The 14,857-nt window shown below is 42.9% G+C and overlaps 1 protein-coding gene across 8 annotated transcripts in view; it reads right to left on the bottom strand.

Moving 5' to 3' along the window:
• The window catches only part of myt1lb (myelin transcription factor 1-like, b), a 128,587-nt gene that overhangs the window by 98,122 nt on the left and 15,608 nt on the right, over positions 1-14,857 (bottom strand). For 2 of the 8 annotated variants that reach the window (XM_069535962.1, XM_069535963.1), the window contains exon 1: positions 7,459-8,130. The exons of 1 other annotated variant lie outside the window; for it this stretch is intronic. The gene's annotated coding sequence lies outside the window, so the exon portion shown is untranslated. Of the gene's footprint in view, positions 1-7,458; positions 8,134-8,168; positions 8,591-14,857 lie in introns of those variants that run through there. 5 more of the 8 variants (XM_069535960.1, XM_069535965.1, XM_069535966.1 and 2 more) reach the window with 5 other exon arrangements.

Genomic DNA, 14,857 nt, shown 5'->3' with positions numbered 1-14,857 from the left:
CTGAAGACACACACACACACGAAAACACACTCATGCATAAAACAATCGCACACATTTGTTTGCATACACACACAGACACACACAGATAAACCCTCACCCTTGTCCACACACCAGCCGCATTTATCATTTATTAGAATTTTTCAATTAAGTCTACTTCTTTTGAAACAAGCTGCAAATACAATTATTGAGTGCACACAGAATAAACTGCACAGAAATCGTATTATCACAAAAAAATGGCTGTTTCGCTGTCAATAACAATAACTACATTGAGTCCTGACTGAAACAATGCCCTCTTTAGTCAGCCATGCATACACGTCTGGATTCATAGTCATTCTGTCCTACACATCACTGCCTCCTTGGAAAAGAGGAACAGCGATCACATAATATGAGGAGACCTTTCATACGCCTGCTGATTGCAATGCTATATGCTCAGAAGTCATCTCTTCTCCCCCACACCTCCAGCCTCCTCCTCCCCACTCCTTGCTCCTGTAGGCCGTCCATTCATTTTGATCGGTGTCACATGCCGTCATCAATTACCCATTAGACAGTGTAATATTCGCCCAATATTGCCGCCGTGTGACTGGGAGATTTTAGAGTGATCAAAACCGACAAATCTGATTTACAGAGCTGGCATAAATAAGGAGATTGTGCCCTCCCTGATTGCCCTGTTGAATAATGGATGCCTGTTTGGTAATCATTTTCCAATATCACAGCTCTTTTCCATGAGGCTGGCCTAGTGGAGTACTAGATTTCCTCTTTTCTAGTTTTTCTATCTTTCTTTGTCATCTCTTTCCCTTCTGCCCCCCATCTTTTTGTCATTGTGTATAAACACTGACGTACAAGAGTCCAGGTATCCTAAACCCACCTCTTTGTTTGTTTTGACCTGAAGAATGTGCACACCTCACTCTCAGTCGTGATGCCACAGCGTCATCGCTGAGGAGGCGGGTGTTGTTGTGACTGAAACATTTGCTCTTCTGATTCATCCTACCATTGTTCGGAGAGAGAAAATGTCACCAGGTGCGAATGCTGCAACGGAATCGATGTGTAAAAGTACAGTATATGCAAATAATTGCAGGAGGAACGTGAAAATGTGTTGGATATCAAGTTAATTTCTTTCTACAGTAAAACAGGTAAAAGAAAGTAGTCTTTCAGCTATGTCAAAACACACACATGTGTATATTTATACATATGTATAAACACACACATATATATATCACATTTCCCTCACAGTGTAACGGACAGGATAATGATTCTGGATTATATATCTTTTTAGTTTTTTAGAATTCTTTGATCTGATCGTGCATTTGATCATACCTCCTCACCCTTGTGTGACTGACATCAGGCAAACAATTTAGTCTTTGCAACAGTTGTGCACATCACTGCGCTTCATGTCAACTCTCAGCTACGGCTTGATGGATGGGAGGTTTAGCTCACTAAACTTGCTCGAATTAGAATCTCCGACATTTCTTCCCTCTCTGATGGTGTGTGTAGGCAGGCTACCAGGGGATATAGGAAAACATTACCATACAGAAGGTTTAGCAGGGGGCACAAAAGATTGAATTGCCTGCTTGCGTACCTTCCCCACTGTTTGCATACGCAGTCTTCAGCTCGCACTACAGCAGCACTAAAACTAATTGTAATCGCATGACAACCACACAAGCCGTCTCAAGGTCAGTGCTTTGATGATATCGTAGCAGCGCTCCAAACAGCTGCTCCTGTGCTCCTTGTAATATTCTTCAAGGCGCAGTTGTGCCTCTAATGGGAAAGGCCAAGCCAGGTTATGAAAATCCTTATTTACAGCGAGCTGCCTGGCTGTGTGAAGTAGGTCACAGCAGCTCCTGAAATGGAACGAACCACGCTCACACCGTTTAATACTTTTCTTGTGAATGCTCGCTGCCTCACAATAGCACCAGAGGGAAAGACACAAACACGCCGCTTTCAATCCTCCTTTAGCAAAAGAGTCTTGACTCCACTGTTGAAATTGTGCCGGCACCCTTTGGGAAAGTCCAGCGTTCGCCCGACAAAACAACAGAAATAGGCAGCCACACTGACTCCACAGCCCGTAATATATCAGCAGAGGGAAGAGGTTGAGCTATCAACACAATAGCACCACTGCAGGAGTTTTCTTTTCAGAATAGCATATCCTCTATATGGAGTTCTAACCATGGAAAAATGCAGAGCAGCACAGGCCAGATTCAGTTAGGACACTGTTACACCAGATCTCAATTGCCTCACAGGTCAAGCAAGCTCATACAAAGCTACTCTAATCTAATCTGACACTTACTGCTCCTCATCATCATCATCATCATCATCATCATATACTCAGAGTCAGCCTACACAACATATACGACAGTGCTGGATGGGTGTGGGGCCTGGTGTTTAGGTGAGCGTTATCCCTTGCAGTGATGGATGCCTGTGGGAGGCTGTTATGCCACAAGGTGAAAATGTCCATTAATCAGCCCCCACTTCCTCCACTGCCTTGGCTTTCCCATTACCAGCGCACTTCAAGTAGCCTGATTGGTTTTTAATTGGCCTGCCCGCCAAGAGATAGATCATGTTTTCCCTGAGGAAAGGCACAGAGGTGTGTGTGCATGGCGGGTGGGGGGCACCTGAGCTCTCTTTGAAAGGGATACCCGCATCCTGATTCTCTCTGTGTACTTATTTCACGAGAGGGACAAACAACTAGACCAAGATTGGATAATGTCACAATGAATATTATTTCTTTTGCCAGAAAAGAAAGTAGTGTAACCTCTCTTTTAAAATTTCACTGGTGACATGACAGATAACAATTATGCAAGTGCATCTCTCTACATATGAAATCAAAATGAGCTTATCCAAAAACCATATCTTGAGTTTTCAGGAAAATGACTCATAATCCCCTCAGACTGTGACGGTTAATTGGTTGGACTGCAACAGCGAGGCCAGGCATGGAGATCTGTGACTGACTGACTGAAAGTTACAACATTGGTTGGCTGGTCGAGTTTTGGGCTTTTGCTCATTGGCCACTGTTCTTTCTTTTAAATATAGTTTGGTGGCGTGAGCAGTTCCCACGACAGGGACCTCTGCTGGCCGTGCCAATACGCTACGTGGTGTGACGCTCCAATCACAGGGACGCACAAAGCAGAAACTAACGTCAAACTGAGTGACATCACGATCAGAAGCCTGGTTTGGAAGCAACACTCCAGTGTGGTAGGATTTCATGACTGAGCTATGACCATGATGCCAACTTTATGTCTATTTGAAAAAAAATTTAAAGAAACAAATTGCAGCCGCTCAGATATTCTGCCTGGAACTGTTGTGGCTTTAATTTGCGTAGCTGCGATTCTTTAACTGTATGAAATATAAATAATAATAATAATAATTGACATTGAATTCTATGCTTTACATATAAAGGTAGTCAAAACACAACAGAAGCTTAAAAAATGATTATTTTATGACAATAAAGGAGAAATATATCTTGAGAAAAGATTATATCAAGAAGGATAAATATTAAGCAATGTTAAGATTTAGACAAAAGAAAAGACATGGTAGATATATAGACCATAAGAATACGTTTAAGGAGTTTACATTATCTTTGACCACTTTCACCTTGTCCTTGTTAAGACAACAGTGTTTCAGTTACTAATTACAGCACCACCAAATCACAGCACCCACTGCTACAAACTATGAATTTGGGAGTGAGTGATGAATGTGCCATAATTAATTGCCTGTAGCGGCAAGCGTAGCAAGGATGCATGTGTGAAGGACACTAGAGCAGCTACATCTTACACTGAGTAGACGTCAGTATTGACATTGTGTCCGCTCAAATAGATCAATCCCCTCTCTCTGCCTTCTCCTGACCGATTGGAAGATCACATCGATTCCCTGTGGTATGTTCACAGAGGTTCGTGGGGATACACGTTGGAAGCACAGCCACAGACTGATCCTTCTGGCCTTTGTGCCAGTTAGAGAAAGAAATAAAATTCACATTTGTGACAGAATGTTTGAAGTTATCCCAGGTGCTGCGGAATTGATTTGCGGTGTGCTATGATTTGTCATGAGGAAAGACAGCAGGTAAACCTACAATGTTATCGGCAAATACAGTGTATTGCAAACCAGCAGTTCTGTTCGTGCACCACGGTGTGACGTCAAGGGCAGGTTATGTATGAAGGCCAGCCAATAAGCCGGTCTCAGCCTTCACCGCAGGGAGGGAGGGCAATCTGCTCTGTGTTGGGGAGATAGGCTCCTGGTGTGGAGCTGAAGGTAGCGCAGTCTACTGAGAGCTGCACCCACGACAGAAGGGCTGCAGAGAGCAGAAACTGTGACACACTGGGAAGTGGTTCTAGACGTGTGCAGGGGTGTAATTCAAGATCAAATCATCCTCACAGATTTGGTGGTAGAATGAAATTTTATTTTTACAATACCTACTTTTTGTCGTAATCATTTTTGACATAACAGTGTGGTGCATTGTGCAGCCACAATGAAATAGGCAACTGGTATTGATGCTGAGACTGATGTAGTTTTTCCTTTTCTTCCCAAGTATGAAATGCATTTCTTCTCTGATACATTAACCGGACCAAACAAAGAGGATTTTCAAACTGGTTTGGCCAATCGCAACCATCAATAAATGACTAACAAAGCAGCGGCTAATGGGAGTGCTGCTGAAACATTTTTTGTGACCAAAAAAGATAGCTACCGCTTAGATATAGAGGTCTGTTGAATTCCAAACACACAACTGTTTAAAAAGACACTAAAATGTTCTGTCGTTCTCTGCACTATGTCAAATTTTCTGTCGCTCTGATTGGTCGTAGCTCTCCTCTGCAACCGCTGATACCGCCCCTGGAAATCAAAAATCTAATTGGTCTGGTGGTGCCAGGCTACTCATATACAGCAGCTTATTCTTGGTCACATGGCGGCAAAGAGCTTCACAGGGCATATGAGGTTCACACTGTCCTCTTTTGATCCTGTCCTCTGTATGTCGGATATGCATACAAGTGCAGCAAAAGGGATGATCCCTCAGTGGACTCCCACCCAATTTTTATTTGTTGAAATCAAAGGGTAAATTACATTTTTTCTATCGTGTTTGTTTTAAATTTGTTTTGTATTTTTATGTAAAAAGACAGCTTGTGGTTTCCAGCAGAGTTTAAACAAAATACTTATTTGTACATATACATACATATATTTAAAATTGCCTACAGTATTAAAATATGAATTTGATGACGTGTTAATGTTTTGTGAAAACATATCTTATGCATATGTGGAGGCATTTACAGGAGTGACCACCACAGCAGATCACGCAGGCAGTCTCGCATGAATGCAGAGTCATGCTGTAGTATATATGGCTCAGACATACTAAGCGTAGTGTGTGCTCCAGCCGCTCAACATGGAGGCTAAACCCCCAACCCACCCCTGCCGGTTGCACGCAGGGGATCCCCAGGAGGCTTTTTGCTGCTCATGCGTTAGGCTGCTCAGGAATGAGGGTCACACAGTGCCTCCCAATCTTTCTGCGTCCGCACATGATATTAAAAAATTCAGCAGGTTTTCTTTGACACATTATATCTACTACACATAGATGAATACATACAATTAAGAGCAATAAGAAAGTCACGCAGTCGTGCACTGAGCCGAGGCAGGGAATGGTCGTCACATGTTACAGCACCAGTGCATCAGTACGTTTCTTATGACCCTACAGTCCATATTCAGCTTTCCCATCAACACCCAATTCCCTGTACCCTCCAGCTCTGACTACACTGTTATGATTATAAGGGGCTGGATTCTTCTGCTTCTATACCAGAGAGAAAGAGAGAGAGAGAGAGAGAGAGAGAGAGATGATGGGAGGGGGGGTTCCCGCAATTTTGGTCTCAGTCAGGTAGCGTGCTTTCCCTCTATAATTTAATCACATTCAGCTGTCTCCCTGTCCCCGGCTCGCTCAGCAAAGCACATCAGGCACCGCGGTGGCACAAACATGCACACACACACATGCACACACACACACACACACTCGGCACACTAACACAAGTCTCCCTCTAACAAGCAAGACATTTCCTTCCTCTTGCAGCTAAAGGAACATCCCAAAGAACATGGCTTCACCTCATGCTAAGCGGCTTGTCCTGACCGCCTCAATAAAGTGACACAGCCGTCTGTAAGATACAGAGCACTGACGGAAACTGTACTAAATACAGCTCAACATTCTCAACACTGCTTATCTCTGGATTTATTCTAAAAACTGAATAAATCTATAACTGTAGACCTGCAGGATCGAATATTGATATTACTGCTACTTCTATCCTGTAGGTTGGTTTCTTGTTAGGGGAAAATCTTCTCGGCACTGTTTACAATCCCTCACAGTATCCCCACATGTCTCCAAATATTGTCTCCATCATCTGTTGACATGAGGAACATTCATTCTGACACATTTTGGGCAACGGAGACGCAAGTGGCTCACTTTGTATCAGAGCTTTGTTTGTCTTGTCAGAATAAAACATGTTGCGGCGCATCTGCTGTGTGTATACAGTGAGTGCCACCCACAAGAGCACACACACAGGCTCACACAGCAACATCTGCATTGTCTTTTGTTGCAAAGCGGAAATAAATAATAAAATATGATAAGGTGTAGGATGAAATAGTGACCGGAGAGGCTGGTGCGCGCGAGTGGATGATTATTTAGATGCAGCCAACTTCGGCAAAGACTTAACTGTATTTGAAACTCTTCCAACTCTAAATTCTCTGTCTTCATTTCCTCTACTTCTAATTGTTTTCTGTTAGTCAACCTTCCCTGGACTCATAACTGTGTCAGAGTGATAATAAGAAGATAGCAAGAAAAACAATATACACAACAAGGGAGACTCATGGCTGACACTTCAAGAGCAGCAAAATTTAAAAGAAATTGTTGAAATAATTCATTACATCAATAACAATACAGTATTTCACTAAGGATGAGGAGTCTCTCTAAAAGAAGCAGCTCTCCTCTTCTTGAAGTCAACAGAAGTTTGCAGTGCAGCATTATCCACCGGAGGAGCGCAGAACTTGCAGAACAAACTTTTAAACTGCTGCCCCCATTAGAATACCACTTGTAAAAGCTGCCTCGTGAAATAATAAGCATTTCATTTAAGTCTCATTCAGCTGCAATCAAGAGGGAAAACATTCATTCTCAGATGGTAAAGCAATTCTACAGAGAGTTGCAGAAAAATGCAAAAGAAACTAATGACTGGAACGATACTAAACTAAAAAATGATCTCAGTCAGACTAAGTCACTGCACCTGTGCCATTGTACCACAATGCTAAACCTATCTCAACAATAACCCACATAAGCAATTAACACATCTCAGATTAAATATGTATTTTCTCTATTTGGGCTCAATCCACTCAAACAGACTTCTTCTATCTATCTTCTATCTTCTTTGCAAAATTGTACATGCACATCATTTCTTCCACAACAGCAAAGGCTCAGACATGAGATGGCACGAGCAAGTTACCTACCAACTGCAGTCTTCTCTTTTTAAACTTTTCCTCCTGCTCTCCCGAACAACGCGTCCCCCTTTCCAGCCTTTTTCCTTTCTCTCCCCTCGATTCACTTACTGTGCTCACTGCAAAGTTCTGCTCTCCTCCTGCATGCAAATCATTTTTACGACTTGCGAGAGATGACTGAGAATGAGGGGAGGAGGAGGGAGAGCGAAGGGAGAAAGGATGACAGAGGGGTGGAGGAGTGGAGATAATGGTTGGGAGGCAGGCGACCAATGGGCCTGGAGCCTAATGGAAAAAAAGGGAATCAGGACACACCAATGAGGCGCAGCCTGGAGAGAGAGAGTGAGAGAGAGAGAGGAACTGAGAGGGAGAGAGAGAGAGAGAGAGAGCAGGGGAAGCAGGCGAGAGAAGCAGGGATGGCGAGAGTCACAGTCGGGGAGGAGACGGTGTAACGCAGACCCAGAAAGATACTGAGAGGAGAGGGAGAGCACACAGAGGAAAAACAGAGAGAGAGAGAGAGAGAGAGAAAGAGAGGGAGAGGGGGGAGAGAGCTGTGCATAGCGGATGTGCACAGTAGGTGGAGAGAGGCGAGAGTCCCAGGCGAGCTGGAGAGACTGCACATCAGAGAGAGCGAAAAAGGGAGAGAAGCTCAAAGACAGAGAGAAGGAAGAGACAGAGACAGAGGAAGGAAGGAAGAAAGGGAGAGAAGAAAGGAGCTGACTTACCCGAGCACTCTGAGTAGCATCCTTCACACACTGCCTCCTCAGACTCCACACACACCCCACACACACATGTACACACATGCACCCACCCCAGCGATAGAGGCGCACGCCGCGTTGCCGCTGAGACTAACCAATAGCAAAGACAACAAAAGAGAGGACTGCCAAAGCCGACTGGTATACCCTAAAGCAAATGTGCCTGTGTGTGTGTGTGTGTGTGTGTGCGTGTGTGTGTGTGTGCGTGTGTCAGAGAGGGAGGGTGGGAGAGTGTATGAGCATGTGTTTGTGCTGGGGAGAGGAGAGGGAGAGACCATGGAAGGAAGCTAAAAAAATCCTCTCTCTCTCCTTTCTGTGTCTAATAACCTGAACAGCTTTCCTCTCTCTCTCCACGTCTTCCTCCCTCTATCTCTGTATCTCGCTCTCTGTACCACTGTGCATGTATGTCCTCCAACACTCAATGTGTTCTCTCTCTCCCCCTCTGTTGCTCCCTCTCTCTCTCTCTCTCTCTTAGCCTACTAATGTGCCCTCCCTTCCCCTCTCTCTCCCTCTCACACATTTACTCAGAGCTGCAGACTGTCTGCTCCCGGAGTCGGCTCTTCCCACGGGCCCCAGGTAGAGATTGAGCGAGGGAGGGAAATGAGAGATAAGGGAGAGAAAGCGGGGTGAGGGGTGTACAGTGCATTCATTTCAAATGGGAGAGACACAAACTTGAGCCTTTATAAAGGGGCAAAATTGTGTCACACTCTCGGTTGGGTACACATTATTTGGGCCCGAGATCATTCAGGGAGCTGAGATGTAAACTTATAGGAAGTCTCCCGTTGATCGCTTGCTGTTAATTTATGGTAACCCCCCTCCACTACCCAATCGCAGGCTTCAGGCTGGCTGAGCACCAGAATTAGGAATGCACAAGATGGATGAGTATTGAAACAAGCTAGTTGTAGCCTTGTGTTCGCTGATGAGCGCCGCTCTCAACCAGGAGAAATTTACAATACAATCAGGCTTGCACCATAAAAGAAGGTGACATTCATGCGCACTCTGGTGTGCATGAAAATAGGAATGCCAATGCGATGATTTCCATATTTACTCAGATATGCAAACAAGGAGAATTCTAATTTGATCCCTGAGACATCATCATAATTAGATTATAAATTAGGTTCATTTCTTGCTGGACATGAGGTGCTAATTCATTTGTTTTCCACCAGTGGGGGGGACCCTCGGCTGAGAATGCGGCAGACGCTCTATAGGCAGCTCAGAATACTGGGGGACTTCTCATGTGACTGAGGCAAGCCATAAACATATTCAAATAAATGCATGTTTACACATCAATATTCTGAATAACATTCAAAGACATGGGCCGGTTTTCTGCTCCTCCAATCCAGTGTGCATGTATACGAGACACATTGTTTTGATCTTCACCATATCAGTAAACAAATCAAATTCCATACAGCCGTATTTTACAGAACCATCGAGCGCCGCTCTCTCCGACAATGCTGCCAGGCAGTTGAGGAAGGCATGATAAGTACTCTGGTGGGTTGGGACCCAGATGCCTGCGGGGCGTTCAATATTAGCAATTTCAAACTCTTATTTGGCTATGTTAATGCCAGTCAAGCACAATTAATTTAGCCCACATCCTTAAACAAATAAACAATGAGGGAGAATGCACATGAAAAAGGAAAGGGCTGCTAACGTGAAGGAGTCATCACACATTTGTAACAGTGGCCAGAAAACATTGTTGAAACAGTTGCTGTGTTAGGATATTCACTGGTGTATGTGAGTTACACGTCAGTGCTGACTGGGATAACCTGGATATAAGAGACCGATTTAAGTGTTTCCTCTGTTATAGAGTGATTAAAATGTAATTCAATATGTGGTTGAAAAAAAAAAGCAGTGTATGCCATGTGGTAATTTTGGATCTGTTATTTGCATTGATATATTTTCTGATTCTACTACAGGAAAATGTGCACTTTAAAGGTCTGTTAAGTTACAAAGTCCCTCTCTCCTATCGAAAAATGTGTTCCTGAAGAGTCTGATGTTTAGACAGTCTTGGCTTTTTTTCCAGAAAATGTCTACGTCACCAATTAACATACTGTACATACAAACTCACCCACTGGCTAGTTTGGTTCAAATGGTACAACAGAACTGACACTAACATGGCATCAACAGTTTGGAGTCTCTTTCTACAGGACTTGACATTTCTGACCGACATGTTTTACTCAATCACAAGAGAACAATCAGAGAAGCCATGGCTTTTCAGGAGGCAGGTGGAAAATCTGGACTCTTTCCGGAATTTAGCTTTTACATATGAAGAACCCAGCAGGAGATGGTCCTGAGGCAGACATTTTGACATTAAGGGGAAATGTGGTGCCTGGCTGGTGCGTTCAGGAGGCAGTATATAATGAAAAAATTCCTGCTGTGGAAATCACGTCTTTTGTTTACAGCACATCGACGCCTGCATCGGTTCTTATGACCTAAAGCTCGCTCACCTTTCCAAGGTGTTACATCCTGAGATATTTGATTTCGTTTTGGTCTTTTGTTCAGTTTAGTGTTAGAAAAATCATCAACACCCCCACTTGCTTTCTGTGAAATTTCCAGACATTATCCTGCTGTATTCTCACATGGGCTCAATCAGACGTTTACCTCTCTCTCAGATGCACATTTTACAAGGAGGCTGCAGGAAAAACTCCAGATCAACTAACTCGTACATTTGCCTTCACATGCAGCCACTCTGAAAAACTTCAGCAAAACATCCGGAGTTCAGTTCACCTGTGAAAGCAACATAAGTCTAATTAACTCAAATGCACGGTCAAGTCAGTGTTAATTTTCTGAATCAAAGCTATGACAAACATTTTCGTCGACTATGAGAAAATTCTTTATATTCTTCATGAATGAATTTTGTGAAATACTGTGTGAAACCAGGTCAAAATTCCAATACAACCACCTGCATCGTGCAATCCAACACTGTAGCTCCTGACTGTTCCTCTGCTGCTCAGAAGACGACTCAGCCACTTGACCTGTTACACTGCCGTTAAAACAGCTCACAGAGTTATGTTCCTATCAGTAACGTTATCTGATGTGAGCTTTTTTGGAACAAGTGGATTCATGACCTGAATTCAGACATTCCACTAAGAATTAGATGAGAGCTGGCTCTTTTAAAAAGTAATATATCTGTTGAGAGCGGTTGATGAAGATTTGGCAATATCCAAATTGTCTTTGGATCCACCCAGAAAAAAAACCCACGAAAAAAGGCAAGGTATTTTCATAATCTGAGAGCACTGCGAGAGATCTGAGTTGTACGAGTGCACAGAAACAGCTTAAGCTCGACAAGACCGACTCAAAGTGAAGCATGGGGCAGTACAATGCATTTAAATGTGTGCAGGGGCTGTTTGAGAGAGAGGTCAGGGATTAGAGATAAAACATTACAACTATCTAAATAAAGGAATAATTCTCAAAAAGACGATGGAGAGAAACTCCATGGGGGTTACAACTGAGCATTTCAGTCAAAACATCCAAAACAAACCACTGAGTGTACCTTAATGTTGAGTTGTTAAATTGAACATGTCTCTAATGGTTAAAAAAAAAAAAAAATCTGCTAATGATCTGAAAATAAAACATACAAGGTCTCACTTGGTTTACAAATACAGTTTGCTTGGAATGTCGCAGACTATTTTTCATGTTAAAACAATTTAACTTCAGGTCTATCTCCTTGAATTAAGCTTGAGTTACGATTACGGCACTTTAAATGTTGGCAGACCATTTTAAAGTCAAATATTCTTCAGCACATTAAATACTTGTGCATATTGAATGAACTGTTATCATACAAAATGCGTGTGCAGAAATGCATTCACACAAACTTTTTTGAGGCATATCCTCAGACTTTTGCACCCACATACATGCAGACGCATTAGTGAATTTAAAATAACAAATATGATTTCTTGCCTTAGTGTGAATGAAGTGAGCAACTGCATACAAAGACAGAGCCATAAGAAAGTGTGAGAAATGGAGGAAACCCATCATTGCAGCAGGGACGGAAGGTGCACGAGAGAGGGATGTTGTTCAGGTTAGAGGTTTTGATGTTGCAGAGTGAAAAGCAACCTCGAGCCAGGGAGCCGAATAAACGGGAGAGAGAGAGAGAGAATGGTGTGCGTATTGGGACTTGAGACAATGGCGTGGGAGAAGGTGAAGGCTTGTTGTTCATTGGGACCGAGGGAGAAGAGCGGGCGGGGTGAGGGGAAAGGAGAAGAGGAGGAAGAGAAGGATACCTTAGGGGAGCACAGAGAGATTAATAAGGGAGGAGAAGTTGCCTTGTTTGTGTATTGGGAGTATAAGAGAGAGGAGGAATAACAAGCTTCAGCCTACATATGTACAGTATGGTGCATGTGTGTGTGTTTGTGTGTGTGCGCTGGAGGAACTTGTGTCTTTGGAATGGAATGACAAATGTGTGGGACATGAAAGACCAGAGCACACACACATAAACCCCTTGGAAGCCATTTTACCTGCACGTACACACAAAAATACACACACACACACACACACACACATATACATAACAGCAGCTTCAGGGGATAAACACACTGACACACACAGTTTGAAAAACTATACTTGTTAGGACCGTCAGTGACTAGATTTAGTTCTTGAATGCAAAACCTGTGGTAACTTTAACACCCCAAAACTACAAGTTTGGCTAGTATGTTATCCAAAGCCAAGTTTATACTAAATTCAATCTATTGACTATCCAACAATAGATAAAAAGTGAGAGGCCACTTAGACAATCCTCTCTTTCGTTTTCCCCCCATCTTATTTTGAAAAAAGCTCAAATCCCAAATTCTTATCCGAGTCAATGGTGGGAGGTAAAGTCAGTCATGAACAGGAATCAGGCAGATATAAGAAAACTAAGTTTCCTCAGCATGAAGACATTTACTACAACAACAAGTGTGTTTATACCTGAAAGTCCAGAACAAGTTCGGAACAGAGGTTCATGTCTTTGGTTTATTGTTTGCATTTGATCCACATTCAAACTTTATGTAGCTAGTGTGAGGCGAAGGCTAGCAATCCTGCAAACCTGGGCAACTCCATTTCTGGAGAGACCAGTACCGCTTCCGATTGATTTTCTTCTTCTATTGTTTTATGCCATCTCAACTTTGTGTTCTCACACTGACAATGAATTGAACCATGGTTCACACCTGTTATTTTTGGTATGGACTAAACCGAAAAGTCGGACGGTCCAGACCAAGTGTGAGGGACATGGCTGAAACATTGTTGGATTCTTAAAAACATGACATCCTCACAACTTCCACTCACTGACCCTGTTTCAAGCAGATGCAAGAATGTTGAGTTAGTTCCAGTTTACAAATCACTTTACCTGTGACATTCAGTGTGTTTATTTCAGTTAGGTCAAGTCTGTCTTTGTAAAAGTTATATATGCTCACTCTGAGGTCAAAAACTCAAAAAAACTGCAGTTTCCAAACACACAGACCTACTCTTGCAAGGACACGTATACACACGTGTGTGCACACATAGTTTAGTGGGAAAAAAATGCATTTACACACAAAATGCATGAACGCACGATGGCAAATACATTCACAAACACAGGCACATGCTTATGTAAATTCAAAAAACACCCACATGAGAACAAAAGCCTGGCATGGACGTAAACAAGAGGGCATACATAAACATTACATGTCGGTAAATTATGCAGGCACATGCACACATCCAAGCTCCGACACACACTCAAACACACATACACCCCATTTACCTCATTCATAAAGGTAAGACCACGCATCATTTCATCCCCTCACTCTCTTTCTCTCTCTCTTGAGTCCCCAAATCCATGGCATATGACCTTCTGTGGGACAGATAAAGAATGTGCTTATCAGTCATGCAAATGAGGCTGAATTCATTTTCCACAACAGATGGCCCCATAGATAATGATGATGGAGGAGAGAAAATTAAATGTCTCTCGCTCGGTGACCATGGCAACCGCGCCTCTGCGGCGTAATATCAATAATAAGTGCGCCGCATAATAAGGTTGTCAGTCCTGTGAATCAAAACCTCCCATGATGGGATAGGGCAAAGGGGGTGAAGTCTGTCTGAAAGTTGGTTGACTCTGTATGGCACTGTGGGAGGTCCACTGAGGTTGTACTGAACTGACATTTAAAGAAAGGAACTAGTTCACATTAACATGGCTTTTGACATTTTTATTTAAATGGTTAATTTCTTTTAATCCAATGTCGTTGGATGGTTTATAATACCTTCTTCAGTATGTATGCTCTGCATTCATTACAGGGTTGCTACTTTCGAAAAAGTTTAGGAGAATTTGTTTAATAAACATCATATATTCAATATTCAGTGCCACTAGATGTCACAGTGTCACCGATGTCAGATCAATGCAAACTTTTTGTTAGCCAACCTATTGGTCAAAATGGCACTTGAACAATCAAAAACACAACTCAATAAAGTTACCCAAAGTACACTTGAGCCAAACTAAGACAACAATACAGCTAACTGCTGGAAATGGATCCATCAATCTCATCCGTGGACTGGTGCCTCTGACTCTGGGTCCTACAGGCTTAGGACATCAAATTTCTGTGTTTAACTTGGTGCAAAGCTGCACTCACAGTTGCAGCTCTGAGAGACGCATAATGGTAGAGGTCCAGTGTGTAAGATTTAGGTGAAAGGGATCTATTTGCATGTGTTTC

Source organism: Paralichthys olivaceus, chromosome 12 (genome assembly GCF_024713975.1).
Source record: "Paralichthys olivaceus isolate ysfri-2021 chromosome 12, ASM2471397v2, whole genome shotgun sequence".
Taxonomy (NCBI): Eukaryota; Metazoa; Chordata; class Actinopteri; order Pleuronectiformes; family Paralichthyidae; genus Paralichthys; species Paralichthys olivaceus.
Note: the sequence above shows the minus strand (reverse complement) of the source record. Positions and strands in the feature narration are given on the sequence as shown.